The following is an 8212-nucleotide window of genomic DNA, read 5'->3' on the forward strand; positions in this document are numbered from 1 at the left end:
ACATTTAAATCATCACTTGGGAGTATAAAAATCACTTTTGACGTACAGTGCTTTGCAACCAACAACTTCCCGCTGGTTTGGTGCTTGTTCACTGGGACGGTTCTGACTGAAACGTCCTCCGTCGTAAGCAAGCTACACAAACCAGCCAATAAGATGCCATGTTGACAAAAATAAAACCATAAACCCATTGGCTTAACAATAAAGTGGCAAGGGGAATCACCAATATAACCCTGTTACACTAACAATGACATGGCAATAAATTTAACTTGTATTTTTAATTTGATACATGGGAATTTAAAATGTAGATTTATGTGCACTACGTCACAAAGTGCAAAAAGTCAGTTTGATGGAAACATCTCTATTGGAAAAATGCGCATATTGTGTTATGCAGATGTTTGAATATTCGCATGGATATCTGTCGCAAATTAGTTGGAAACCTAGCTAACGAAAATAAATATATTCAAAATAGAAGGAAGTCTGGAGCATCAACTGGGACTATTCTAGCAAAGGATAAAGCAGATATCCTGTGAACAACAGGCAAAACTCCAGGATATCACGTGTCCTACTTATATCATTACACTTGTAACAACCTAAGCAAAACGAAACGTATATTTGATAAAATAAGCCATTACATTTTGTCAATAAAATTCGGCGCTCTCTCATTGACCTCCATACAAATACGAATCGCTTGATGAGCGAAAAAAACGTCACCTGCTGGAAAATACATATTTTGGCCCAACTATCCCTCTCGTTTCGCCTCTTCCGCTCTGCTGAAGCAGAACAAGAATTAGAGGGGCAAATTTGTGAAACTTTTTGGCCAGTGTGCCTACGTTTCCCAAAACCCACTGCGACGGCAAAATCCGCCATATTGAAATCGCCAGAACGGGAACGCGCTGGCTGCATAGTCTGTATCCACAACACAGCATGTAAGTACATAAACAAACACGTTTCGGTGATATTTGAATGTTTTTCAGCTTCGTAGTTAGACGACTACAGTAACGATAAAAAAAGGGTGAATCAGCTAATGGTACATTGAAAAATAGATCGCTTGTATATTAGTGCATCGTTGATTGATCGTGAGGCTCCGTCGCAGCTGTTGTAGCTACTGTAGCTAACCTTAAGTTAGCCAGCTAACCTGTCTTTATGTGGGTTTTTTCTAGTGATAGTGCAGAATAATATACAATAAACGCCATCTATCTTGTTGCGCATAGGCATTATGCATAGATATGAAGTAAAAAAATAAGTAAAAAGTTCAGGGCTATATAGCAGATTTTATCCAGGCGATTCTGTATGCGCACATCTGTAACGTTAGCAGCCATAATTCAACACAAAGACAAATGGGAAAGCTAACTGCTAATGCTGTGCTAGCAGTGTTAGCTAGCTAATAATGTTTTGTTCCACTGTCTGGTACATAACACTGGATATATAAAACACATTCATTTTCAAGACCGTTGCCTCCCAAAATAGATTAAAGTATGCATTGGTATGATTGTACTCCGGGTTGCTAGCTAATTAATGTGCTTTTGGAGGCAAAAAAAAATAATGAATCCTAGCTAACTGTCAAACCATCAGATGCTGTCGAAGGGAAATTCCATGGTAACAGAGTGATGCTGAGACTCAGATTTTTCTCTTTAAAAGGGTATGTCAAACTAAAACCAATGATGGCCAATTTAACCCTAAGCACAACTCAATGTACATTGACCTCTTAACAATTTCCACAGATAATTTTACAAAAACACATTTACTTGAAGAACAGTGCCGATCCAATGTTTGGTAACAGAAATAATGACCGTTTGTGCTGTTGGTTCCGTCATCCTGTTACCAAACTTTGCATCTGCAACGAAACAGTGATTTGACATCACTGCAATGTTTAAGTTATTTTTGTTTTCCAGTCCCCGGATGATCTAGCTACCTATTTATCAATTTATCTAGCGTCTCTGTTTTTCTTTTCTGCACATGAAATGTAAACATTTTGTTAAACGGTGCTAACCAAAAGTAAGCGTGTGTGAGAGGGAGGGAGGGAGGGAGGGAGAGAGAGAGAGAGATGGATGGATGGATGGATGTGTTTTTGGTCCATTTTAATTATTATGTTATTTTATTCCAGATTGGGACTATGACGCAGACAGTGCAGACGAACGGGGTGCAACCCCTCAGTAAGACCTGGGAACTCAGTCTGTATGAGTTACAGAGGACTCCACAGGAGACCACGTTAATGTAACACCTCAGTCTGTATGATTACAGAGGACTCCACAGGTAGGGACCACCGTTAATGTAACACCTCAGTCTGTATGAATTACAGAGACTCCACAGGTAGGGACCACGGTAATGTAACACCTCAGTCTGTATGAGCTACAGAGGACTCCACAGGTAGGGACCACGTTAATGTAACACCTCAGTCTGTATGCGTTACAGAGGACTCCACAGGTAGGGACCACGTTAATGTAACACCTCAGTCTGTATGAGCTACAGAGGACTCCACAGGTAGGGACCTTTAGTTTAAAGTTCATAATGGAGATTTGAGAGTTTGTCACAGATCAGGGTTCATACAGTGCATTCGGAAAGTATTCAGACCCCTTGACTTTTTCCACAGTTTGTTATGTTACAGCCCTATTATAAAATTGATATATATTTTTTATCAATCTACACACAATACCCCATAATGACAAAGCAAAAACAGTTTTTTAGACATTTTTGCTAAGTATTAAAAATTAATGATACCGTATTTACATAAGTATTCAAACCCTTTACTTTGAGACTTAAAATTGAGCTCAGCTGCATCCTGTTTCCATTGATCATCCTTAATGTTTCTACAACTTGATTGGAGTCCACCTGTGGTAAATTCAATTGATTTGACATGATTTGGAAAAGGCACACACCTGTCTGTATAAGGTCCTACAGTTGACAGTGCATGTCAGAGCAAAAACCAAGCCATGAGGTTGAAGGAATTGTCCGTAGTGCTCCGAGACACGATTGTGTCGAGGCACAGATCTGGGGGGAAATGTCTGCAGCATTGAAGGTCCCCAAGAACACAGTGTCCTCCATCATTCTTAAATGGAAGACGTTTGGAACCACCAAGACTCTTTCTAGAGCTGGCCAAACTGAGCAATTGGAGGAGAAGGTGCTTGGTCAGGGAGGGATTCCCTCAGAATGGATGGCTCCTTACATATGACTAGTGTCTGATACAGGTGAGAAAGGTGAAAGTTCATACATATGATCCCTCTACTTAGTTTAACAATGTTACCCAGCCTGTTCTTACTCTTTAGATGACCAAAACAGCAGATCATATTGAATATTAATATGGTTTCAATTAACGATCTGCAGAAGATGGTCATCAGCGTCTTCTCGACCCTGAAACTGTGGAGTTTCCTCAGAAAGAACAAGCAATGATTTCCCCTTTGAACAGATATAGCATCCACATTAGCCTCAACTCAGTTTGCTGTCAGGGAAGGTGGTAATACTGTCTAATCAGCGGTATGGCTGGTTTGTTCCCTGTAGGAGGGTCGTGGTCTGTTTGTTCCCTGTAGGAGGGTGATGGTCTGTTTGTTCCCTGTAGGAGGGTGATGGTCTGTTTGTTCCCTGTAGGAGGGTGATGGTCTGTCTGTTTGTTCCCTGTAGGAGGGTCGTGGTCTGTTTGTCCCCTGTAGGAGGGTCGTGGTCTGTTTGTTCCCTGTAGGAGGGTGATGGTCTGTTTGTTCCCTGTAGCAGGGTGATGGTCTGTTTGTTCCCTGTAGGAGGGTCGTGGTCTGTTTGTTCCCTGTAGGAGGGTGATGGTCTGTTTGTTCCCTGTAGGAGGGTGATGGTCTGTTTTGTTCCCTGTAGGAGGGTGATGGTCTGTTTGTCCCCTGTAGGAGGGTGATGGTCTGTTTGTTCCCTGTAGGAGGGTGATGGTCTGTTTGTTCCCTGTAGGAGGGTGATGGTCTGTTTGTTCCCTGTAGGAGGGTGATGGTCTGTTTGTTCCCTGTAGGAGGGTGATGGTCTGTTTGTTCCTGTAGCAGGGGTGATGGTCTGTTTTGTTCCCTGTAGGAGGGTGATGGTCTGTTTGTTCCTGTAGGAGGGTGATGGTCTGTTTGTTCCCTGTAGGAGGGTGATGGTCTGTTTGACCCCTGTAGGAGGGTGATGGTCTGTTTGTTCCCTGTAGGAGGGTGATGGTCTGTTTGACCCCTGTAGGAGGGTGATGGTCTGTTTGCCCCTGTAGGAGGGTGATGGTCGTTTGTTCCTGTAGCAGGGTGATGGTCTGTTTGTTCCCTGTAGCAGGGTGATGGTCTGTTTGTTCCTGTAGCAGGGTGATGGTCTGTTTGTTCCCTGTAGCAGGGTGATGGTCTGTTTTGTTCCTGTAGCGGGTGATGGTCTGTTTGTTACCTGTAGGAGCGTCGTGGTCTGGAGTCTCCACAGTGAGCTGATGTGTCCCGTCTGTTTGTCCCCTGTAGGAGCCATCACAGATGGGCTGGAGATCGCTGTGTCTCCCAGGAGCCTCCACAGTGAGCTGATGTGTCCGTCTGTTTGTCCCCTCTAGGAGGCCATCACAGATGGGCTGGAGATCGCTGTGTCTCCCAGGAGCCTGCACAGTGAGCTGATGTGTCCCGTCTGTTTGTCCCCTGTAGGAGGCCATCACAGATGGGCTGGAGATCGCGGTGTCTCCCAGGAGCCTGCACAGTGAGCTGATGTGTCCACATCTGTCTGGACATGCTGAGAACACCATGACAACCAAGGAATGTCTGCACCGCTTCTGTGCCGACTGCATCATCACCCGCCTCAGATCAGGGTATGTTCCCCTACCCTACCCTATAGTAACCTACCCTACCCTAAAGTAACCTACCCTACCCTATAGTAACCTACCCTATAGTAACCTACCCTATAGTAACCTACCCTACCCTATAGTAACCTACCCTATAGTAACCTACCCATTCCCTACCCTATAGTAACCTACCCTACCCTATAGTAACCTACCCTATAGTACCTACCCTACCCTATAGTAACCTACCCTACCCTATAGTAACCTACCCTATAGTAACCTACCCTATAGTAACCTACCCTCATAGTAACCTACCCTACCTAAAACCTACCTACCTAAAGTAACCTAACCTACCCTATAGTAACCTCACCTACCCATCATCACCGCCCTCAGATCAGGGTATGTCCCCCTACCTAAAGTAACCTAACCTACCCTAATCTACCCTAAAGTAACTACCTCACCTACCCTAAAGTAACCTCACCTACCCTTCATCACCGCCCTCAGATCAGGGTATGTTTATGATTATGTTGTGTAGTCTTACCCTCACCTCAACTCAACTGCCTTCCTTAGTTTGAGTAAAAACACCCACCACCACCACCACATGCTACTGTTGACTCACCACCACCATCACCACATGCTACTGTTGACAACCACCACATCACCACATGCTACTGTTGACACAAACCTCACCACCACCCATGCTACTGTTGACACACACCACCACCATCACCACATGCTACTGTTGACACAACACCACCACCACCACCACATGCTACTGTTGACAACACCACCACCACCACCACCACATGCTACTGTTGACACACCACCACCACCACCACCACATGCTACTGTTGACACACCAACACCACCATCACCACAATGCTACTGTTGACACACCACCACCACCATCACCAATGCTACTGTTGACACACCAACACCACCACCACATGCTACTGTTGACACAACGACACACACCATGACACTGACACACTTCACACACTACTGCCATACACTGCTATGACCACCACCTAGCACTATCCTGTTGACACATTCCTGCACACCTCACTCAACATGCATACTCGTTGGACACACCACCACCACACCACATGCTACTGTTGACACACCACCCCCACATGCTACTGTTGACCACCACCCACCACATGCTACTGTTGACACCACCACCACCACATGCTCTGTTGAACACCACCACCACCACATGCTACTGTTGACACACACCACACCACATGCTCATGTTGACACCACCACCACATGCTACTGTTGACACACCACCACCACCACATGCTACTGTTGACACACCCCACCACCACATGCTATGTTGACACACCACCACCACCACATGCTACTGTTGACACACCCACCACCACATGCTACTGTTGACACACACCACCACATGCTATTGTTGACACACACCACCACCACATGCTACTGTTGACACACCACCACCACCACCACACATGCTACTGTTGACACACCACCACCCACATGCTACTGTTGACACACCACCACCACCACATGCTACTGTTTGACACACCACCACCAACACATGCTACTGTTGACACACACACCACCACATGCTACTTGTTGACAACCACCACCACCACATGCTACTGTTGACACACCACCACCACCACATGCTACTGTTGACACCACACCACCACATGCTACTGTTGACACACCACCACCACCACATGCTACTGTTGACACACCACCACCACCACATGCTACTGTTGACACACACACCACCACACATGCTACTGTTGACACACCACCACCACATGCTACTGTTGACACACACCACCACCACATGCTACTGTTGACACACCACCACCACATGCTACTGTTGACACACCACACCACCATGCTACTGTTGACACACCACCACCATAAAGCTCTGTTGACACACCACCACCACCACATGCTACTGTTGACACAACACCACCACATGCTACTGTTGACACCACCACCACCACATGCTACTGTTGACACCACCACCACCACATGCTACTGTTGACACACACCACCACCACCACCACATGCTACTGTTGACACAACACCACCACACATGCTACTGTTGACACACCACCACCACCCACATGCTATTGTTGACACCACCACCACCACACATGCTACTGTTGACACCCACCAACCACATGCTACTGTTGACACCACCACCACATGCTACTGTTTGACACACCACCACCACCACATGCTACTGTTGACACACCACCACCACCACCACATGCTACTGTTGACACACCACCACCACCACATGCTACTGTTGACACACCACCACCACCACATGCTCTGTTGACACCACCACCACCACCACATGCTACTGTTGACACCACCACCACATGCTACTGTTTGACACACACCACCACCACATGCTATTGTTTGACACACCACCACCACCACCACAATGCTAACTGTTTGACACACCACCACCACCACATGCTACTGTTGACACACCACCACCACCACATGCTACTGTTGACACACCACCACCACCACCACCACATGCTACTGTTGACACACGCACCACCACCCACATGCTACTGTTGACACACCACCACCACCACCACACATGCTACTGTTGACACACCACCACCACAACATGCTACTTTTGACACACCACCACCACCACCACTGCTACTGTTGACACACCACCACCACCACCACATGCTACTGTTGACACACCACCACCACCACCACATGCTACTGTTGACACACACCACCACCACCACCACAATGCTACTGTTGACACACCACCACAACACATGCTACTGTTGACACACCACATCACCACATGCTACTGTTGACACACCACCACCACACATGCTACTGTTGACACACCACCCACACCAACATGCTACTGTTGACACACCACCACACCACACATGCTACTGTTGACACACCACCACCACATGCTACTGTTGACACACCACCACCACCACATGCTACTGTTGACACACCCACCACCACACATGCTACTGTTTGACACACACCACCACCACATGCTACTGTTGACACACCACCACCACATGCTACTGTTGCACACCACCACCACATGCTACTGTTGACACACCACCACCACATGCTACTGTTGACACACCACCACCACATGCTACTCGTTTGACACACCACCACCACATGCTACTGTTGACACCACCACCACACATGCTACGTTGACACACCACCACCACATGCTACTGTGACACACCACGACCACATGCCTACTGTTGACACACCACCACCATGCTACTGTTGACACACCCACCACCACATGCTACTGTTGCACACACCACCACCACATGCTACTGTTGACACACCCACCACCACATGCTACTGTTGACACACCCACCACCACATGCTACTGTTGACACACCACCCCACATGCTACTGTTGACACACCCAACCACCACATGCTTATCTGTGAACACCACCACCACATGCTAACTG

General features: G+C 46.8%; 1 pseudogene; it reads left to right on the top strand.

Annotated features, from left to right (window-relative positions):
- The first annotated feature begins 816 nt into the window (after positions 1-816).
- Positions 817-8212, top strand: part of LOC112075694 (E3 ubiquitin-protein ligase RING2-like) — a 16660-nt pseudogene continuing 9264 nt past the window's right edge.

This window comes from Salvelinus sp. IW2-2015, unplaced genomic scaffold, assembly GCF_002910315.2.
Source record: "Salvelinus sp. IW2-2015 unplaced genomic scaffold, ASM291031v2 Un_scaffold3341, whole genome shotgun sequence".
In the NCBI taxonomy this organism is placed as follows: Eukaryota; Metazoa; Chordata; class Actinopteri; order Salmoniformes; family Salmonidae; genus Salvelinus; species Salvelinus sp. IW2-2015.